This window comes from Populus trichocarpa, chromosome 1 (genome assembly GCF_000002775.5).
Source record: "Populus trichocarpa isolate Nisqually-1 chromosome 1, P.trichocarpa_v4.1, whole genome shotgun sequence".
Taxonomy (NCBI): Eukaryota; Viridiplantae; Streptophyta; class Magnoliopsida; order Malpighiales; family Salicaceae; genus Populus; species Populus trichocarpa.
This window is the reverse complement of record NC_037285.2, coordinates 6,019,651-6,043,761: the sequence shown is the minus strand read 5'-3', so window position 1 is coordinate 6,043,761 and position 24,111 is coordinate 6,019,651. Positions and strand designations below refer to the sequence as shown.

Genomic DNA, 24,111 nt, shown 5'->3' with positions numbered 1-24,111 from the left:
GTAAGGTTGATGACTCTTATTCTCTCTCTAGGTTATGTATTTTCCATTAGACACTCAAAGTTTTAATTTTCTCTATATTATAATGTAACTAGGCCTATGTGACTTAAATCATCTCCAAGAGCTAGATATGAGTGACAATGATCTTAGTGGAGTCTTGCCTTCGTGTCTGACAAATTTGACTTCCCTTCAACAACTATATCTCTCTTCCAATCACTTCAAGATTCCTATGTCATTGAGCCCATTATACAACCTTTCAAAAATCAAGTCTTTTTATAGTTCAGGTAATGAAATATTCGCAGAAGAAGATGATCATAATCTGAGCCCAAAGTTCCAGTTAGAGTCCCTCTATTTGAGAGGTCGTGGACAAGATGCGGGAGCATTACCCAAGTTCTTTTACCATCAGTTCAGCCTGCAATTTTTGGATCTTGCAAACATCCAAATAAAGGGAGAGTTTTCAAATTGGTTGATTGAGAACAACACATACCTTCAAAGACTTTATTTAGAAAATTGTTCTCTTTCGGGTCCATTTTTGTTGCCAAAGAATTCTCATGTGAATTTGTCATTCCTAAGGATATCCATGAATCACTTTCAAGGCCAAATCCCTTTAAAAATCGGAGATCGTTTGCCAGGGTTAGAAGTCTTAAAGATGTCTGATAATGGTTTCAATGGAAGCATTCCTTACTCGCTGTTTGAGTTAGACCTATCCAACAATCTTTTGACTGGAAGAATACTTTCGAACAACAGTTTGCAAGGGCAGATCTCTGGATGGATATGAAATATGTCTTCTCTTGAATTCTTGGACTTATCAGGGAACAATTTCTCTGGTCGTTTACCACCTAGATTCAACACTTCTTCAAATTTGAGATATGTTTATTTGTCTAGAAATAAGTTCCAAGGACCGATCACAATGGCATTTTATGACCCACCCTGAGATATTGGCATTGGATCTTTCCCATAATAATTTAACTGGTACAATTCAAGAATGGATTGACAGGCTATCTAACTTGAGATTTCTACTCTTGAGTTATAACAATCTTGAAGGTGAAATCCCAATTCAATTATCCAGGTTGGACCAATTGACCTTGATTGATCTTTCTCATAATCACCTTTCTGGTAACATCCTCTCTTGGATGATATCTACTCATCATTTCCCACAATCATACAATTCTCATGATTCTATGTCCTCATCACAACAATCCTTCGAGTTTACACGAAGAATGTATCCCTTTCTTATAGAGGCGACAATATCTGGTACTTCATAAGAATTGATTTCTCATGCAACAATTTCACCGGGAAGATTCCTCCTAAAATTGGAAACCTCAGTATGATCAAGGCATTGAACCTTTCGCACAATAGTTTGACTGGACCAATTTGATGTAGACTAGAACGGAACTCACACGCGTTCTAACAAACAAGGGTTTCTTTGATCTGGAATTCCGCAGAAAAACAGAAGAAAGAGAGATATTTGAGTTAACTACTCAAAGGAGTTTTTGTTTTTATTCCAACTGCCCATCGTAAAGCGATTACATCCAAATAAATAGAGAAAACGAATCTCTTAGACTCCTAAAACTACTCAATTAAATTGGCAAACAGTCCCGAATTAATGTGGAAATAAAAGATAAAGGACGAAATGGAAAGAAACTCTTAGTCTTCTAAAACAAACAGTCCTGAAATAATTGGGAGAATCAAAGCTAAATAAGGAAACAGGAGGAAATTCCAACTGTTACGTAAGAAACTTAAAGTGCCTGATTATGCATGTTATGACTCATCAATGTCAAGCTCTTTTGCTTTTTTGGGTGCTCTAGGCGCGCCAAATATGAGTTTGCTACCTGGTCTGCATCATCCTCCCCATGCTGAGAAGAATTCGACCATGAATTCAAGAAATCTTCCTCTTCTGATGACAAATCCTCGTGGAAAGGAATTAGGTGCTTGACATTAAATACATTTGCTGTGCGAATATGACTAGGTAGCTTGAGGTGGTAAGCATTGGAATTTATTTTCTCCATAATCTCCACGGGACCAATCTTTTGTGCTGATAGTTTATTGTATTCGCCTATAGGAAAACGATCCTTCGTTAGCATAGCCCAAATGAAGTCACCCACCTCAAAATTGACAAGACGCCGCTTGCGGTCTGTGTCGAGTTTGAATTTGGCAAAAGATTCCAGCAAGTTCTGTCGGGTAAGGTTGTGAATGTCCTGCAACTGAGTGACAAAGTCCTCTGCCTTATGATTAACTTTGGTGTTGCGGTGTTGCTCGGGAGATTAGCTAGGTCAAGTGGACATCGTGGGAGAAACCCACACACGATTTCAAAGGGGCTGAACTTGCTGCTACGATTGACTGTATGGTTATGAGCGAACTCTGCCTGGCCAAGTTTCTTGTCCCAAGATTTTATCTGATCACCCACCAAATTGCGAAGGAGGTTACCTAACGACCGGTTCACCACCTCGGTTTGCCCATCGAACTAAGGATGATAAGCACTGCTGAAGTTCAGGTGAGTATTAACCATCTTCCACTGACTCCGCCAGAAATGGCTTAGGAAATGAGTGTCCCTATCAGATACGATTGACTCTGGCAAGCCATGCAACCGATAAATTTCTCAAAAGAACAATTCAGCCACATTAACAGCATCTGTTGTTTTCTTGCATGGTATAAAGTGGGCCATTTTTGAAAACCTGTCTACCACTATGAAAAATGGAGTCGAATCCCTGTTGTGTACGCGGGAGGCCTAAAACAAAATCCATGCTGATGTCGGACCATGGTCGTACTGAAACAGAAAGTGGAATGTACAAACCGGCATTGGTGGCTCCTCCCTTAGCAACATGACAGACCCTACATCGCTCAATAAAATGACCAACCTCCTTCCGTATGGATGGCCAGAAGTAGGACGTAGCCACCAGCAAGTAAGTCCAGTCTCTTCCCACATGTCCTTCTATGTGCAGTTCTTGTATGATCTTGTTTCGGAGACTACACTCAGGTATACACAGTTGGGTTCCTTTGAAAACAAATCCATCGTGGAGAACAAAGTCACTCTGTTGGTTGTTATGAATTTTCTCTATTACAGCAGCAAAAAAATCAGATGCATACAAATTTTGAAAGGAGTCGAAACCCAATACTTTGATTCGCATGTCAACCAGCAGATTTTTTCAACGACTGACGGCATTAGCCACTCGGTTCAGTGTACCCGCTTTGTGTTTGATGACAAAAGTGAATTGTTGTAAGTACGCAGCCCAAGATGCATGTCGGGATGAAATTTTATCTTGACTCCCCATATGTTTGAGGGCATCATGGTCAGTAAATAGGACGAACTCCTGAAGAAATAGATATTGTCGCCATTGTCTTACCGCTTGAACCACTGCATAAAATTCAACGTCATGGGTGTTATACCGTAATTTTGCTCCTGAAAGCTTCTCACTGAAAAAGGCGACAGGCCTGCCATTTTGGCTTAGAACCACTCCGATTCCTAGCTTTGAGGCGTCACCGTGTAGCTTAAATGGATTTGAAAAGTCAGATAGGACAAGTACTGGGGCGGTGGTCAATTGTTTCTTGATTTCTTAGAAGGCTATTTCGGCCTCAGGTGTCCACACAAACTTGCTATTGTTCTTTATACAATCAGTCACTGGGGCCATTATACCACTGAAGTGAGGAATGAATCGGCGATAGAATGATGCCAACCCGTGAAAGCTTCGGACATCAGTCACGGTTTACGGTTGTCGCCACTGTTTGATGGCTTTAATTTTTTAGTCGTCTACTAAAAGCCCCTCAGAAGAGATAATGTAACCCAAGAACAAGACTCGGTTAGTTAAGAACACACATTTTCCTTTTGCTGCAAAGAATTGTTCCTTACGTAACACGACCAAAACTTCCCGAAGATGTTGTAGGTGCATCCTAGGATCAATGCTGTAAATTAAAATGTCATCAAAATATACCACCACGCTCTTACCAATGTAGGGCCGCAGGGCTTGATTCATCACCCGCATAAATGTGCTTGGGGCATTAGACAGTTTGAAAGGCATGACCATCCACTTAAAGAGTCCTTCTCGAGTTTTGAAGGCCGTTTTCCACCCATCTCCTGGCCGGATACGAATCTGGTGATACCCGCTCTTCAAGTCCAGCTTCGTGAATATTATGGCTCCGCTCAACTGATCCAGCAAGTCATCCAACTGTGGGATCGGAAACCTGTATCGAACCGTAATCTTATTGATGGCCCTGCTGTCAACACACATTCTCCATGTCATGTTTTTTTTTTTTGGGTCAGAAGGGCAGGCACCGCACATGGGCTAAGACTCTCCCGAATATGCCCTTTTATTAGCAATTCCTCTACTTGGCACCGTAACTCTTCATGCTCCTTTGGACTCATCCGATAATGCGGCCTGTTGGGCAAGTTGGCACCTGGAACCAGATCAATTTGATGTTCAATGTCCCTTAATAGGGGTAGGTTCTCAGGAAGCTCAGCCGGAAATACATCTCCAAATTCCTGCAATAATGGCTCCACGCTGCTTGGAATAGTGCCATTCTCAACTTCCATCCTTCCGATCAGCACATAAACCACCCCAGATTCTCTGATCTCTGCTTCGAATTTAGCCATTGTCAATAAATTGTTTTTTTCTCCTGTCAGAATACCACCTGTAGTTTCCTTCTTTGGTAGCAACACAACTTTGATTGAATTAAATATGAAAGTGCATGTATTCAGGAACCCATCATACATCACATGTCGATCATATAACCACGGTCTGCCCAATAATAAATGACAGGCGTCCATGGAGACCACATCACACCAAATCTGATCTTTGTATGTTGTGCCGATTGAAAAAGATACCAAGCTGCATTTTGATACTGTAACATCATTCTTCTTATCTAGCCATGTTAATTTATATGGTCGAGGATGTGATTATGTTGCCATGTGTAGTTTACAGACCACTTCATCGGACACTACATTCTCACAACTACCTGAATCAACGATGAACCGACAGACTTTCCTGTTGATTGTGCAAGTGGACTAGAATACATTAGTGCATAACCAATCATCCTTTATCTCGCGTGACGCTAAACAACTGTGTCGGACCATTAACATCGATCCAGTATCCCCCTCTAAATGCTCTTCCTCATCATAAACTGGTTCTGCCTCAACATCGCCATCTTGTTCCCTACTAATTTCTTCGATGTCCAAAAACAACCCTCTCCATGCTCCTTTCTTACACTCTGCGAACCTGTGTCCTGGTTCTCCGCAGTTAAAGCAACAAAAACCTGTGTTCGGTGTCGTTGTGTGTGCAGGCATCGTAGGCTTGATAGTAGTAGATGGTGGAATGGTTGTTCGTGCGTTACTGCTGCTTGCACCACCTGTACTGGTTCCCCCGAAATTCATACTCCCTGTTCGTCCGCTGTTATTGCTTGTATTTGCATTAGAACCTCCAAAGTTCATACTCCTTGTATTTCCACGCATTAGTTGTTTCTCTAACTGCACTGCTCTCTGGTGGGCATCTGACACACTCAACACATCAAACATATTCAGGACATCTTGGAATTGAATCCGCAGCCCTCCAATATATCGCGCAACCCGCAACTACTCATCCTCTGCAATCGCATCTCGCGATACTAATTGATAGAACTCCGTAGTGTAGTCATCAACTTAGCGGTTTTCCTGTCTTAGATTTTGTAACCGTTGGTAGAGTGTCCGTGTGTAGTTGCATGGTAGAAACGCAGAACGCATGTGTTTTTTCATCTTGTCCCAGCACGTGATCTTTCCTCTCCCTTGTAGAGTCCTTGTTTTCTTTATCTGTTGCCACCAAGCCCCAACCCGAACTCTAAGCTTTGTTGCAACAAGCGCTACCCGTCTGTCTTCTGGAACCTGTTTAAACTCTAAGACTTCCTCTACCATATTGATCCAATCGAGGTATTCATCCGCTTGCAAACCACCATGGAACTCTAGTATGTCGACCTTAAGGCCTGACTCCTAATGCCTTGATTCATCATTCGCTGGCCTCCTCTACACTGGTTGAGGGGCGAATGGATTTTCGTCACCTTCGGACTCTTCTTCCACGTCTTGTGGATTCGGATCCCGATGTTGAGCCATTAACGCTGCCAACTGCTGCGTTCACGTCTCGACTTGATGTTGTAGTCGTGCAATCTCATCGCACTCATAGACTTCATCCAACGGTTGTTCACGAAGGTTCGGTAGGTTTGCGTGTCTCTTTGGTGCCATGACGATGATAACTAACCTGGCTCTGATACCAACCTGATGCAGACCAGAACGGAACTCACATGCATTCTAACAAACAAGGGTTTCTTTGATCTGGAATTCCGCAGAAAAACAGAAGAAAGAGAGATATTTGAGTTAACTACTCAAAGGAGTTTTTGTTTTTATTCCAACTGCCCATTGCAAAGCGATTACAACCAAATAAATAGAGAAAACGAATCTCTTACACTCCTAAAACTACTCAATTAAATTGGGAACAGTCTCGAATTAATGTGGAAATAAAAGCTAAAGGAAGAAACGAAAAGAAACTCTTAGTCTTCTAAAACAAACAGTCCTAAAATAATTGGGAGAATAAAAGCTAAATAAGGAAACAGGAGGAAATTCCAACTGTCACGTAAGAAACTTAAAGTGCCTGATTATGCATGTTATGACTCATCAATGATAAGCTCTTTTGCTTTTTTGGGTGCTCTAGGCGCGCCAAATATGAGTTTGCTACCTGGTCTGCATCACAATTCCACCAACATTTTGGAACTTGAAGGAAATAGAGAGCTTGGATCTTTCCTACAATAAACTAGATGGAGAAATCCCACCTCGTCTTACTGAACTATTCTCTCTAGAAGTTTTTAGTGTGGCTCACAATAATTTTTCCGGTAAGACTCCTGCGAGAGTTGCACAGTTTGCCACGTTTGAGGCGAGCTGCTACAAGGACAACCCTTTTCTTTGTGGAGAACCGCTACCCAAAATATGTGGTGCGGCTATGCCACCATCACAAACACCAACTTCAACAAACAATGAAGATAATGGTGGCTTCATAGATATGGAGGTTTTCTATGTTACCTTTTGGGTTGCATACATCATGGTGCTGCTGGTGATAGGTGCATTTCTGCATATAAATCCATATTGGCGACAAGCATAGTTTCACTTTATTGAGGTGAGCATCAACAATTGCTATTATTTTTTAGTAGACAACCTTTCCATTTTATCAAAGTTTGGGTTTTCATAGCCTTGATAGTACCAAGACTTGGTGCATCGTTATGTATTCTAGTTTTAAGATTTAAACAAGTTTAAAGGCATGCTTAAGCGATGTTGTATTAATTTATATAGTTCCATTTGGTTTTGTGGGTTTTTATATAGTGGGGGCTTTTCAATTGCATGAGTTTTTACTTCCCTTGTATATTACATTATTACTTGATATTTATGGATGGTCAATTCAAATTTACAACACGAATATCCAAAAATATTTAATATTAAAGGGAATACATTACAACACAAATATCAATTCAAATTTATTCCAAAAATATGTTCCAAAAGTGATGTACAGAAAACTAGAAAACCTTGTATTTGATATGATTAGCTTTCTCCTGAAGGTAAAAAGAAAAAAAAATTAAACTTCCTCTAAAAAAACTAGAAAATGAGAATTACAAGAATAATAGATCCAATTAGACTGACAAATGACAAATATCCGGTGAAAGAATATATGAAAATAAAGTTAAGTCTCTTGTTAGAATCTTTAATTACCTCCACTTCCACTTGCTTAAAACACTGACAAATCAAAATGCATTTCTTCTCTTCCACTTCCACTAGCATGTCCTTCAGCTTTATCATATTTCCAGCTGCAATTGCCACAGCAAGGAGAAAGTTAAGAAAGCAAAGGGAGCTTTAAAAAACTAAACTGGCCTTGTTTGTTTTATGGAAACCATTTTCATAGAGGACTATTGAAAATGATTTATGGCATCCCTTAAAAACTTAAAAGGTGTCAAGTGCATTTTATTTCAATCCACCAAAATTCCCCCTGCATTCCCTCCTTATGTTCTAAAAAAAAAATAGTTTTAGCATTCTTTCCGCAATGAACTTGCATTATTTTACAGCCAATGCATGTAACAATCCAACAACCATTTTCATTCTACAGAAACATACTCATGCGAGGGTAAACTATACATTTCTATCAGCAAGATAGAGATCCTTGCTCAAGCTCCTAAGAACACAACTTGCCATTCAACACTTTGGCTGCAGTCATCAACCAGAAGATACAATCCCTCCGAATGCACTGCTCAATGGCTGAAAGAGGCCACCAAGTTTTCAACTTTTCCACCTCTATATGCAACCGCTATTTGGAATGTAACCTTCTCTCTTCATTTCCTCATTCAGCAATTGGTATATGTTCTCCGAATGATGATGTAAGCTGCCACCAGCATGAAATTCATGAGCACCAGCTCCAACGTCAATCCAGCTACAGCCAGAGGTTTTAGAGACACCACACTACCTCATCTTTGCAGAATCATCCCACCTTCTCATATTTGCATATATCTTAGATGAGATAATTGCATCTCTGGAAACAATTGAATGACCCTTTCACCAACATCTGCATTTCTACGCCTCTGACAGGCACCAAGCAATGACCCCAACACAATTCCATCTCGTTTACCAGGCATCTTCTTGATTAAGTCCCAAGCTTCATTCGGAAGTCCTGCACGCGCACAAAGATCAACCATGCAAGAATAATGCTTGACATTTGGGACCAATCCAAATTACATTTTCATTGATTCAAACAATTGGCTGCCCTCATCAACCAATCCGGCATGCACGCATGCAGAAAGTACTCCTATGAAAGTGATGTCATTAGGCTGAACAGTGCCATTATCCTTTGACATGCGTCTGAATAATGATAATGCTTCCAGGGCCCGCCCATGGAAAGCAAGAGCAGAAATCATGGCATTCCATGAGACCTCATTTTTATGAGGCATACTCTCAAAAACCCTGAGTGCATCATCCAAGCTCCCACATTTTGCATACATATCAATTAATTCACTCGCAACATAGACATCGTGGTGTAAATCTATTTCTGATGCATGTGTCTCAACCCATTTCCCCAAATCAAGGGCCCCTATTGTGGATCATGCAGACAATACTTCAATCATTGTGACTTTATCTGGATTAGGACCTGCCTCTCTCATTCCAATGAATAGTACAATTGCTTCATTGGAAGCTCCATTCTGTGCACACATATGAAGTGATAGTTGAACAAAAAAAATCATATTAACTTGAAACGCATTTACAAATTTCATATATTTGTGTGGTTTTTATTTCATAGCTGATTAATTAGGAAGAATTCAAATTTCAAGTTAGTTTAAAGGAACAGAAATAAACACAATTCCACTATATGTGACAATTACAAAGTATAAAACCGGTCTAATTACCATGTGATAATGGCATTCCAAGTGACAACATCCTTGTTTGGCATTGAATCAAAGACCCTCCTCGCAGATATCAAATCCCCACACTTACCATACATGACAATCAAGGCAGACCCCACATACGAATTTACCTCCATCTTCTTCTCCAAAACAAGCCCCTCCACCCATCTCCCCAAACCCAAATCCCCACACGCCCCAAGAACATTCACCAACGTCATCTCATCTGGCTCAAACCCCTCCTCCTTCATTTCCATAAACAACCCAATTGCCTCTTTAGCAAAACCCATCTTAGAATACCCCGAAATCATCGAATTCCACGACACCAAGTCTCTTTCACCCATTTCATCAAACACCTTCCGTGCAAACCCGATTTCACCACACCTTGCGTCCATTGTAGTCAAAGAATGATTTACATGCTCATCACCATACAAACCAGCCTTGAACACCAGACAATGATCAATATTTCCATGAACCAAACCCCAAATATTCCCTCACGCTATAAACAAAAAAGGGTATGTGAAATTGTTTGCTTTTAGGCATAAAGACTTCAGCTTGTAATGCAATTCAACACAAAAATCATACTTTTTCCATGTGGTAGCTAACCCACGAATCATGACATTGAAGGCATAAATATTGGGTTTGGTGAGTTGATTAAAAACAAGGGATGCATAGGCCAAGTCTTTGAGGTCAACGATTTTGGAAAGAAGGAAATTGGGTTTTGGTATTGAGTTTATAAGCATTTGTGTGGATTTGTTTTAGTAGGTTTTTCGATTTGCATTGTTTTATCATAGATAAAAGCTTTTCAGTTAGGGTTTGATGATGTTTTTTTTGGGTTTGGAAATTGAGGTTGGAATATCTTCCTGCACTGAATTCATCACAAATATCATCTTCATACATTGGGCTCTAAAATTTATTAACATCAGAAAAACAATGACACACCTCAGACGAGTTTTCTTCAGCCTCTGGTCTCTGATGTTCCAGAAGTGCTGTACAGTATCACTTCAGGCACATGACAAGGTCTCCCTATCAACATCCTAAAAAGTCTATTCAGTGTCAAAGAAACAACATTCATACACTACGAGGACTTCATAAAAAAAATTTACATTATCTTCCTGTACTGAATTCATCACAGAATATGGATTTGTCTTTGTATTTTTCTTTTCTTGGTACCTAATATTTCTTGAAGTCACAACTGATCTAAAGGCAAGGTTGTCCTAAAAGAATTTCAGCAATTAAGCTTACATGATATATTCACATACTAAGCACCTTACTAGTTCTTGCTGAAGCTGCTTAATTTGCTGGAAAACAGCATATCTCTCATCTGTCATCTAAGAAACAAGAGCACTTGCCTGAAATCACAAATATCACTTCAAGCACATGACAAGGTCTCCCTATCAACAACTTCAAGCACATGACAAGGTCTCCCTATCAACATCCTAACAAGTCTATTCCGTGTCAAAGAAACAACATTTATACACCACGGGGACTTCATAAAAAATATTTGTTTTCCATGCATGTGACGCTGAAAGAAGACGCAGGAAGAATGTATAGCCTATAGTGTGGAGAAAATTAAAGATGCAGTCCCACCAAAATTATCCAAAGGTTGCATAAAATATTAAGAATGGTGGTCAAATCCTAGTCATGCAATTGTCAATGAATGAGAGAAAAATACAGCCCAGAAGTTGGCATTGATAGATGGCCTGGCATCAAACACAAAATCGACCGTACGTATTATACAAGATAGACAAATGAAAACCAGAACAACTCATTTAGCATGTCCAATCATGCATCATTCTTAGTTTTTCCAATCTTTGGGCTCTAAAATTTATTAACATCAGAAAAACAATGACACACCTCAGACGAGTTTTCTTCAGGCTCCGGTCTCTGGATATAAGACCATGAAACCTACAGAAATGATCCACGTTATAGAGAAACAATCAATCAAAATGAAAACGTGAAAAGCCAACCATAATTAAAATCAAAGACCAGGGCATCAGACACTCACAACAGTCTATTCAGAAGAAAATCAATTTGCATAAACCATAAAATCAAGCTAATCAAATTCAAATGCAGAAAATACTCGCAATTGCTAGTGATAGGTGCAGTTCTGTAGATAAATCCATATTGGCGACGAGCTTGGTTTTACTTTATTGAGGTGAGCATCAACAATTGCTATTATTTTCTGGTGCAGAATCTTTCCATTTTATCCAAGTTTGGATTTTCATAGCCTTGATGGTACTAAGACTTGGTGCTTTGTTGTGTATTCTGGTTTTAAGATTTAAACAAGTTTTAAGGCATGCTCAAGCGATGTTGTATTAATTTTCATTTATGTTTCGGTTTTTCATTTTAGCTTCTGTGTGATATAATAATTAAATTTCTTCATTGGTTAATCCGGGCAAGTATTTTCAGTTTGAATCACAAATTTAACCGGTCAATCTTGTAATGAAGTCTTGGGAAACATTTTTCATGCTTAACTTTATATATTTCCATTTTCAGATTGCTATAGTTAAAGTTTTGTATGAAATTCGTATACTGAGTGGAAAGAGCTATTGGGAGTATGGATGCAAATGAAGATGGTTTGTTAGATCTTTGAATTGGTGTGTGGATTCTGAAAAGCTTTGAATCCTAGACATTGAGGTAATTAACATCTTTGACTCTTAATTTTGAACCAGTCCAGATTATAATTCTTCTTGTTGGAATTCTAATAATCCACAGCCACTGTTACTGGTCTGTCACCTTCTAGATTCGCCACCGCAACCATTTCTTACATACTGTTATATATATATATATATATATATATATATATATCATGACAAAAGGCCTTTCGTTTGCTGTTCCTTATGGTCCTCAATCCATGTTTGTTATTATTATTACAATTATTATTAAGAATTGAAGCTGCAAAGCGGGGGAAAGAGAAAGAAAGACTTACCTGGAGTTGCTACTTAAAGACGAAGACGATGGTGATGGAGGGCTGGCTAACCAATGTTACTTTCTTCCCCTCTACTTCTGTTTTTTGTTCACTTCACCTCTGTTCTTGCTTTTCTCTGCTTGTTTTCTCTCTTTTTTCTTTTTTTTTTTTTGCTTTCTCTTGTTCCCTGTCTCTCTCTGTTCTTGTTCCTCTTGGTCTCTCTCTGTATTATCTGTGTTTGTTCATTTCGTCTGTGTTTTTTTTGTATTATCTGTCTGTGGTTCTCCCCTTCTTTGTGGCCTTTCTCTGTTCGTCCTGGTTTCTCTGGGTTTGTATTTGGTTGGTTGGATCAACAACCTACGGTGAGGGGAAGTTAAAGTTCCCTTTTGCTGGAGGAAGGTGACAAGTCTCTCTGTCTTCTCTATGTCTCTGTTTTTTCCCCCCTGCCTCTTCGTCTCTGTGTGTTGTGGTCTTTATAGAGCAAGAGAATGCCCCTTCATCTCTCCCGGGATAGTGTGGAGATTAGCACGGTCCTGTCATGCTTGAGAAAAAAAAAATGCCCATTACTGGACTGTTAGGGGCACATTGTGGAGGAGAGATACTGGATAGAGACGTGACCATGATCTACTGCCGTTTCTGCTGAATCGGTGGGATGAAGGAGATGAATAGTTTGTTTTGAAACAGCGTTGTTTTCACCTGAAAAGGCTATTTTAATTTTTCTCCTAGATAAATTGCAATTGAAACCTGTTACCATTTACAAAAATAATTTTTGGTTTTCAATTTAATTAATTCATTATTTATTTAGCTATTTAACTTTTAATTATTTTAAAATTACTTTTGGAATAATTAATTAACCCTCCTAATGCTATCACCATTTATTTATTTTAGTTCTTTAACTTTAATTTTTTATAATTTTAACCCATATTAATCCTGAAATTTGATTTTTTTCAAATAAACTATAGATTTTATTATTTAAACTAATTTAAAGTTTACTGAAGTCCTCAAACTTATCAATTCTTTCATGTTTTGATCAAATTAACTTTTAAATTTATAATCTCATCATTATTAATCCTTAATTCTTAATTTATGTTATCTTGATTCAATTTTTAAATTATTTTTTTTATTTTTATTTATTTTTGAAAAAAATAAAAAGTTAAATTATGACACATCATATATTGTTAGTTTAAGGTTTAAGGGAACCGATTGATTTACATATCAGATTACAAATCGATAGAAATCATGGTTATTTTATAAGACTGCCAAAAACTTTCAAGATGAAAGTTATTTTATAGATGGTTAGTTTGAAATGTGAATCATATTGTTTATTCTTACTAGGATATAATTAGGGCTTTTCACCTGTTCCGGAAGCTCTGTGAGCAATCTTTCTGTTATCAATACATATATTTTTCACTTCATTTTTTCCTTGGATTCCTTCTCCAGGAAACTTTTGAAATTCCTCTAGATCCTCAGGCTTTGGTTTCACTGAATGCCACCTTCCATAGTCGACTAGCGCAGCTGCCATTGGATGACTTGATTTACTCTCGATGCTTGATACCCTTAGAAACTTGCATAAACATTACTTGCCAGTGAAGAGTAAAGTTCGCCATAATAGAAGAATTATAGACCTACTCTACCAATAAAGCAATGTCTATAAGCTGATGTCATCGCAGAGATGGTGGAAATCTGTGACAACAAATTCACCTCTTGTTAAGGTACCGGTTTTGTCGAAAGCCATTGCCTTAATCTTGCCTAGTGTTTCAAGATAGTACCCTCCCTTTGATTAGAAGACCAGCTGTTGCTGCCCTTGTTAGTGCACAAAAAGTTGCAACTGGTGTAGACAGGATAAGAGCACATAGACATGCACTGACTAGAACAACCAGTGCTAAGTAAAACCAGTGATCACGATTATGAACTCGTAATGCTAGTGGAATCACTGCTACGCCAGCCGGCATGAATATCACCGCTGCAAATCTGAACAATGAACTAAAATGAAAACTTTCCCACAAAATGAAAGGTAGGATTGTCTAGCAATGGAGCTGACGATTCATTCTAAAAGAATGATGTGAAGGGCTGTCCAAATACTCGTTCTCGGTACCCTACTTCAGTGAAAGCCTATAAAACTGGATGAGTAATTGGACTGCAGTATGCCTAACCTGGAGTATAGTATTGAGCGAATTTGTCTATGAATCTTCGAGTTTTAGACTTGCTGTTTCGAGCTTCTTCCACAAGCTTTGCCATTTTAGCCGCCACACAGTCTTCAGCTAAAGCAGTAGTTCTAACACCCCATTACCACCAAAGCCAAAATGCATTCAAAAACAATTCATAGAGTGTCAGAGAGAAGTATTGATGTCACCATTGAAGTTAATAGTTCCAACCCACACTACGGAATCCACTTGTTTGGCAACCGGAAATGAACCTCCAGTTAAAGTTTTCTCATCCACTTCACAGTTACCATCAACAACAACTCCATCAATTGCTATAACTTCACCAGCCTTAACTGCAAGAACAGTGATTAACTTGACCTCATCAACATCTACTTCTTCCCTAGTGTCACACATGGACGCGCAACATCGGGGGGTCAATTAGGAGTCGCCACCTAGCTAGTTGTTTGATTCAGGGTTGCTAGGAAACTCGGGTGTAATGGTCTTGTCAGAGATTCGAGGGTAAGAGACTGGTTGTGGTTAGAGAAGGTATTAGCATCCCTAGCGCACCTTACTTGAGGTAAACTGCTTCGTGGTTGATGTGGTTTAGAGGTTTTGACAGTTGTTCATATAAAAGCTTCTCTTGTGGCATTCACAATTCTTTCAATAATCGTCTTAGCAATATGAAATGATAAACACATGATGTATTAACTACATATTCAGCTTCACATATTAACAAAGTGACTATAGATTGCTTACTTGAATTCCATGTGAATGATGTGTCTCCAATGTAGAAAACAAAACTCATAGCACTCTTTTTATCATTCATATCTCTAACTCAATAACTATCACTATAGCCCACAAGATCAAAACTATTAAAATATCCATAAAATAATCCAAAATCAATAGTACATTTTATATACCGAAGAATTCGCTTCAAAGCTTTGAAGTGAGTCATAGTTGGTGTTTCCATAAACCTACTCACAAGTCCTACTCCAAAAAGAATATCCAGATGAATGCATGTTAAATATTTCAAACTCTCAACTAGGCTTTTGATTAATGTTGTAGAGTTTATCTTTTCCCCTTAATCATTGTTGTCATAACCCAATTTTTGACCCTTTTTATGTTTATTATTATTATTATTTATTGAGAAATGATAATAAAAAAATGAAAAATGATGATGAAAAAACAAATAAAGAATGAAATTAAAAATAAATTTGGATTAAGGGCAACATGATTGGAAGTTTAGAGATTTAATTAAACTCTTGACTAGTTTAATTAATCAAATCAAGGATTTAATTGGATAATTGATAAGTTTTGAGACTTAATTGAGCTTGGAATTAATTTAATTAATCAAATCAAGGACTTAATTGGAGAATTGATAAGTTTTGAGACTTATTTGAACTTGAAATTAATTTAATTAATAAAATCAGGGACTTAATTAAATATCAAAGTTTGGGGTTAATTGGGGGCAAAATTGCAACAGGTTAAAGTTCAAGGACTAGCTTGTAAAAGACGCCGAAATACAGGGGTCCAATTACAATTTACCCAGGGGCTTGATTACACGATTTCAGAACTTCTATGACCAGATTAAAAATGGCTATTCCCATCACACAAACGGCGTCTTCGCCTTCTTCCTCAGGAACTGTTTCTGGAGTAAAAGCTTGAAGCCGTTTCAATCGTTTTAGAAGCTATTCATCAGGAACCGGTTCTGGATTAAAAGCTTGAAGCCGTTTCAATCGTTTTAGAAGCTATTCATCAGGAACCGGTTCTGGATTAAAGGCTTGAAGCCGTTTCAATCGTAGGGATGCTTGGCATTCTTTGGCTATAAAGCCAGATAAGAACAGAGAGGCCGGGAGGAAGTGAACCGGTAGGATAGAGAGAGAAGCAAAAACGAAACAGAAACAGGGGAAGAAAAACCAGAGAAAAAGCCAGCGTACCCCAGCTTCGCCTTCGTCTTCAGAGCAAAAATTCACAGACGAGGGGGGGGGAGGGCAGAACCGAGGGGAAAAAAAAGGGCAGAACCGAGGGGAGAGAACCTAGAACACGAAGGGAGCACAGGAGGACGAAGACGCAAATAGGGGGAAAAACTGGGGGGAAGCATAAAAAAAGAAAACCGAGGACGCAGGAGAGAGAGAGAGAACCAAGAAACCAAGGGAAGAAAAGGAACAAACACAGGTGACACAAAAAAAAAAAAAAAACAAAAACAGAGCAAACACAGTAGAGAGAGAGAGAGATCAGAGAAGAGGAAGGAACCCATAAAAGTAAAGAAAAAGAGGGCAGAGAGAAGGAAGACTAGAGGAACACCAAGAGGAAAACAGAGGAGGAGAAAATAGCATCAGCCGGCCGGCCCTCCATCACCGTCATCCTCATCTTCAAGTGCAGCGCCAGGTAAGTTGCGCTTTCCCTCCTTGCATTTTAATTACATGCTCCTGTAGCAGGCGTGCGTGAGCAGTTCACGCACGCTTGCTGGTAAAAACTAAAAAGCAATGGCCAGCCAGGTCAAGCCTGTGACCCGGCTAAGCTTGCTGGGTCCAGCCCAGCCACATGGACTGAGCTGGACCCGGTCCAAAAAATAATAATAAAAATTAAAAATTAAAAAAATATGTATGCATGAATAAAAATAATATAAATTTATTTTATTTGTTTATTGATTGACACTAGAGTCATGAACAAAACTACTAATTTAATTGTATTTTATTTTTATTTAGCTACATTAAAAATAAAAAATATGTGTATGTGTAAAAATAAATTTATTTTATTTGTCTATTCACTTATGCTACAGTCAGGTATAAAAATATTGATCTAATTTATTTTATAGCTACATAATATTTACCAACGTCAGAGTTGGAAGTATCCGTAGTTGAATATTCACTGGCGCCAGAGTCGGGAATATTATAAGCAAATTATCATAGCATAAACTAATAAACGTTTGGCAATTTAAAACAAAATCAGCAATGCAGTCTGCCTCAGGCAAGACGTTTAAGGGATGATAATATCTTTCCTTTTACGTAACCAGTCCCGAACCATAGAATCTCTGTTAACTAGTTACGGTTTCTAGTGACCATAATACTAGGTGGCGACTCCTTAAACAAGACCTTTTCTCCTAAAAGAACAAGATGCCAGAAATTTGTTCTTTCCATTGATGTTATTTTTAAGGCCGCCGCGATGTCGGGTGCGACAATTGTTTGACATCTTCACTCCACACTCAACTAGAGTATTTATTTTTGTACAATCCTCCATTTTGAACTTATTGAGAATCTCCTTTAGAAATTTATCTTAGCTTATAAAGATTAACAATCCTCCATTTTTAACTTATTGAGAATCTCCTTTATCAATTTATCTTAGCTTATAAAGATTTTATCTTCTTCTTGTTTTATCTGAAGCGTTTTATCTGAAGCCCAGTAGTATTTGTTATAAAAAAGAAAGGAGGCATTGCTTACCCAATTCATGTCATTGTTTGGGCTTGAGTTATTTGGGTAGGCATTGTTTCAACATGGTAACGCTAGGTCGTTCTGTTGTGGTAATTGGATAAGAAAGAATATCATATCTATATTACTAATTTATTTATTTATTTAATTAAATATAAAATCATTTTTAATCTCGTGGTAAGAATAGATCCATGAACTTAATCTCAAAACTTGAAAACTAATTTGAAGGTATTAAGTGATCATAAAAAACAAAAAACTAATATGTTGGCATAAAATTGATAAAGGATGATAAGCAAGAACATGTTTGGAAGGAAACAATCTACTTTGAATTATAATAATTAAGTTAATGAATATCCTTGGTTGAAGGGAAGTGGCGTATTGGAAGAACGACTTGTGCCGCTAATTTACAGTCATCTTATTTAGAACTTCTACTCTAAATTTATTATAATCTATTGTATCAATTGGTTAGATTGTATATTAATCCAAAGTAAATTTCTTATTTTAACAACTTTACTCCATCTAGAACTTCTACTCCATCTAGTGTATTTTAAAAGATTTAACAAGTTAGTACTTGTCTCTAATAGTGAAAATAATAGATTTGTAGCCACGCTACGCTACAAGTCATGTTTTCAATCTAAAAAATATATATATAGATGTTAGTAATATTTTTTTATTAAAAAAAAACTTAAATAGTGTGAAAGTTAACCCAAATTATAATTAATTAATTAATTGAGAATTTAAGTTCCTTGGAAAAGTTGTTTATGGACTTTTGTTTTCCGGAGAAAACTCCCTTAAAACCCTTGAGCACCACCTTCTCTAAAATATTTGTCTTTGCCTTAAGTCAGGGGCTCTGTATCTTTTTAAGATCAATTAACAAGTTTCAACTCAACTCTGTATCTTCTCTAGATATGCCTGTGACTGTGCCCCATAAAGAATTCCTCTTCTTCTTTGGGCCTTGATGTTCTCACAACCTATCTAACAACTCGTCCATCAAGTTTTCGATCCCCAATTAAGATGGTTCTATGTCTTGAAGAATTCTTAAATCCTGCGTAACTTGAATTCACGACATAACTCAAAGAAAAGAAAATCAAGTCCCCCAAAGCGGTAGCAAATTACACAAACACTTTGTTCCAATTTCCAGCATCCATTTCGAATCACTAATCATCATCAATAACGAACAAGACAATCTTGATAAATGATATTTTACTCTGTAATTTTAATGTATAGCTATCAATGACCTGAAACATGCAAATTAAAATTCAAAGTGTGAGCATTGAATTTCTTGTCAGTTTACACCTTTCTGTGGTGTTTCATCTTTCCATTGATTGAAGAGAGTCTAAAAGGAAAAACTGAAGAGGCAAAAGTTCTGTTGTACAGTGAAAAAGAGCATGAGGAATACACAAAAACAGAGATGCATGAATCCTTCTCCACTAGCGGCTCTCGTCCATCGGATCATTGTGGTTTCAAGACTGATGCCCAATCATTTCCCTCTTTGTTCGATTCCTCAGACCTTTTGGAAATTGCATATTCCATATAAAAGATGCCCCGAGTTTTAGAATTTACCCCGGGGGCAAGTCTGTGCAAGGGCATAAGGGGATGGAGGATTTGACAAGGGCTGAGGGATGCGTGAGATGTTTTGTCAAGAAATGATTTTGGAAAATTTCTTCATATTTGTTGAATAACTAAGATAGGAGTCTTGATCAAGGCAAGATCATAGGCTCTCCAAGACGATTGACCAGAAGGAGAGAACGAAGGCTAATTCCGCTACACACTGACTCTTAGTCTCAAAAAAGAAACAATTACTTGGCTATATATCCTTAGCACATCAAACACTCCTTTGCACATTGCTGCACTCCTCGGTCATGCCGAGTTTGCCATGGTGGTGATGCAATGCTGTCCTCATTTACCATTTTTTGTCTTTCTGCTCATCAGACATGTACATGCTTCATTCAAGGAAACTATCTATACACAAACGCGCTAAGTTATTTCTGCTTCTGCTTCTTCTTCTTTTTATAATAGTCGAGTATTATTATAGAAAGGTGGTAGAGCCAAAATTAGAGGCTATCTAGCATAAAATAAAAACAGAGGACACTATATACAAGACAGGGGGAGAAAGTAATAACATATCCAACCTTTTGAGCCTATTTGCTATAATGAATCTCTAAACAAACCCAAACATCTGTACGTAAAGCTTTTTTTCATTTGTGTTCACTGGATTGAGAGCCGGGAGAGGTGTTATTAAATCCGGTTTATCTTAACGGGTCAACTTGATGGTATGAAGAATTTAGTATTTTACTTTCAAACTAGGTTTTATTAAACTATATAAAAGTTGACCCGATTAAACTATATTAATCTATTAGGTCAACATATTGTCTAGTTAAAATCCAAGTGAAACTAGATTTGACTATTCAAATATTTTTTAAAATGATTTTGTTATAATTTTAAAAAAATATATATCTTAAAATAATATTATTTTAAACTAAATCACTCAGTCTACGACTTGAATAGGTTTTATAAGTATAATGAGAGACAAAAGAGAAAGAAAGATGTGGGTTAGTGGGATGGTCTGTAAGATCATTATCATCTGTATTTTTTTTCCACGATAGAGACCAGTGGGATGGTCCATGAGACAATTGCTATCAAGCGTTTTTTGTTTTATCTACGAGACGGGTTCATGAGAGTTGAGACCCCATAAGCTTGAGCAGGGGTAATATGCTTTAATTTCAATTTAGTGTATAAAAAAGAATTAAATGCTTAAGTAAAAAAAATAAATCTCAAGCGTTAGAATGCAACCGCAGATTAGTTAATGGAAAATGGACCTTATATTAATATATGACGCATCTTTCAATGGAAATTTAAATGCTTTACTAGAATTAGATACTCTCTTTCTCCAATATCATTTTTTTTTGTATTTGTTTTCTGATTATATTTATTTTTTTTATCAATATTCCTAACATAAATTGCTATGTATTTTGAATCTTGAAGGATTGAGAGATGGGAAACAAAAAATAAAGAGACAAGACAATTCAAAAGAAAAGAAAGAACAATAGTAAGAGATGAGAAAACAAAAATGAAGGAGTTTTTATTAACTAAATAAACTTTATAATTACTAATATTAAAATTAAAATATGTACATATTGCAAATATTTAAACATATATAGCTTAACAACATTAATCAACTCTTAATATCTTTCATTTTATATATATTAAAAGTAAATATTAAAACCTATTATATTAGTTAGTTATAATTATTCTAACTAATTCATGTTTATTTTGGTATTGATGTCTCCATCTATTTACAACGGGAGAAAAGAAACGTCACTTTTTTTTATTGTCTCTTCTTGCTTATAAGATAAGGAATGCAAATATTCAGAGCTGTTTGAGTGTCATCCAGTTTAGTAGATTTTTATTTTTCTTATATTAGTATACCAAATTTGTTTTTTATTATATCAATTAAATACTTTTTTCTTGTTTTCTCTGATGGTGTGACGTTAATCAAATGAAATTGAGTTTGGGTTTCCCTCCAAAATAAATAAATATTGTTTTGATGAATAAATAATTATTTCTCCATCAAGTTTTTGCCCCACCACTAAGATGGCTCACTGTAAAGACAAATTTGGTCCATCTTTGGGTTTCTAATTTCACGGCTTTGGTTTGATTTATTTTCAATCATTATCCGAATATCTTCATTTCTTGTTAGACTTTTCCTGGATATACCTTGGTTGGTACTGTGTTTCAAATAAAAATTAGAAAAAGTTTGATTTTTTTATTTAAAATTATTTTTATATATATTTTTTGAATTTTTTAATATACTGATATTAAAAGTATTTTTTTAAAAAAATAAAAAATATATTATATTATTTTATTTTCAAATAAAAATACTTCAACAAATAGCTATTATCCAACTTTAAATCTAACTTGAATTCAGCTTGTCGTTGCTAACTATAATTAATTGCTTTATCACCTTGACGCCAGCAGTCTAACAACTATCTTACATTCCCTTGGCATCGAATTTTCCATGCCTTTGCAAAATATCAAAGGCTCCAGTGCCTCTCTAGCAATAATTAATTTTATTTTCCCTCAATACATGTGTCATTTATCGAAATAATTAATTTAATCACAAAAAATAAAAAAACAAATAGATGCAGCTACCATACGACTCCACAATTAATTGTTTTTTCAAATGAATAACTCTTGAATCATCAAGTAGTGAAACACAGGAAGAGTCGAGAAAGTGAAGAATAATCAAAGTGCGATGTGAGGAGTCCGTGAGACCATTGCTATCAGGAGTTTCTTCAAAGGGATGATAAGAGTCCATGAGACCATATTGCCCGTAAGCTTCAGAAGGGATAATATGCTATAATTTTTTTTTTTTTGTATTTGTTTTCAGCCATATTTAATTTCTTGAGAAGGGATAATATGCTATAATTTAAGATTTTGTTAAATTTTTAGTTTGCTCCTTGAGATTTTTCAATTTCATCTTCAGAGTTTAGTTTGTGACAATCGCCTTCTATAATTTTCATGCTTCATCCATTTATATAAGTAATAGTAACACAGAATATATATATATATCAGTGTTGTTTTTAAAGTTTATATAAAATATTTCATTCTCATCCAAAAAATATTATAAAGTAAGAAAGAAAATCCAAATTAATAAAAATAAAAACAGAAAATATAACAAAATTTGAGAGAATTCAATTTTCTAGAAATCCTAAAATTCTTTTCACTTAAATTCTCATACATCAACAATAACGTATATTTAAAGAAGTGATTAGTAGTGTTAAAAAAAAAAAAAAATCTTATCATGTTTCTTTTAAGGTAAAAATCAACTACAAAATCAAATCTTTTTTTCCACAAACTTTAAAGGTAAAAAAAATACTTAATATGAGCTTTCATCATTAAATAAAGTCATTTCACACAAATATCGTCCATTTTGGTGATCTCAATCGATATCAATAACATTTTTCTCTCTCTATCACCTGAATTTATTGACCTCTCTCTCCCTTCTCTTAACTAGGAATTAAAAAATAACAAAAATAAACTTTTGTATCAAAATTAAATTGGAAAAATATTGAAATACTGAAATTATATGATTTGCGTGATTTTCAAAGTTTAAGAACCAAAATGCATCATTTGCGAAACTTATGGCATGAGACCCATGTTTGGTGCCTTTTTCATTTCGGTCCCTCTTCATTCAATCCTATCTTTTCATAATAAATCAAAATTAATTGGTCTTTAATTAGAACTAAATTATCAAAAACAAATTGAGGAACAAATTAAAAAAACTATAATTTTAAGAGCGTGCGAGAAATATCACTAGTTTAACTATCCCTAATTTGTGACCATAATATAGGTAAAACTATAGACAAAGTGAAGAGTGGGAGATTCTCAATTTTTTGAAATACTATTTATCTTGGAAATCCCTTGACTTTATTCACACCAAATTTAAAATTCAAAGAAATTAAATCAATGATTTATTTATAAATAAATTTTATTGTTAATATTCTTATTATTCCATAGTTACTATATGTAAACCTTACATTTATTAGAGAAATCAAAGTAAACAAATTTATGGACAGACACTAGTTTATCAAGTACTTAAATAGAAAGAGTACTTGAATAAAAGAAGATATAAAGTATAAATATTTTTTATATATCCTTATTATTCAGAAATTAAAAATAAAATAAAATCAATCCAAACTCATCTAAAAAAAAGTTAATTGTGACATCATCATTCTAATAATAGAACTAGTGAAGATATTTTATTGATAAGATTTTGTGAAAATAAGTATTCAAATTGAAAAAAGAAATTGTCCATGTTTTTGGTATTGATGTCTCCATCCATTTACAACCGGAGAAAAGAACGTCACCTATTTTTATTATTTCTTCTTACTTAGAAGATAAGGTATATGAATATTCAGATCTATTTGAATCCACTCATTTTAGTAGATTTTTATTATTTTTATATTAGTATACCAACTTTTTTTTTATTATATCAATTAAATACCTTTTTCTTGTTTTCTTTGATGTTGTGACTTTGATCGAATGAAATTGAGTTTGGGTTTTCCTCTAGAATAAATAATTGTTTTGGTAAATAAATAATTATCACTAAGATGGCTCACTTTAGAGACAAATTTGGTCCATCTTTTGGTTTTAATTCCATGGCTTTGGTTTGATTTATTTTTTGTCATTCTTCGAATATCTTTGTTTCTTGATAGATTTTTTCGTTGATACTGTATTCCAA

At 36.0% G+C, this 24,111-nt stretch overlaps 1 protein-coding gene, 1 long non-coding RNA gene and 1 pseudogene across 2 annotated transcripts in view; 1 reads left to right on the top strand and 2 right to left on the bottom strand.

Moving 5' to 3' along the window:
* Window positions 1-9,842, bottom strand: part of LOC127904255 (uncharacterized) — a 99,807-nt gene extending 89,965 nt beyond the window's left edge. Inside the window, exon 1 of the long non-coding RNA XR_008057237.1 lies at window positions 8,457-9,842. This is a non-coding gene — a long non-coding RNA (uncharacterized LOC127904255). The remainder of the gene's footprint in view (window positions 1-8,456) is intronic.
* Window positions 1-24,111, top strand: part of LOC18101646 (receptor like protein 21) — a 246,832-nt gene that overhangs the window by 145,010 nt on the left and 77,711 nt on the right. The gene's annotated exons all lie outside the window — the stretch shown is intronic.
* LOC18101654 (cadmium/zinc-transporting ATPase HMA2-like) lies at window positions 13,540-14,853 on the bottom strand (annotated as a pseudogene).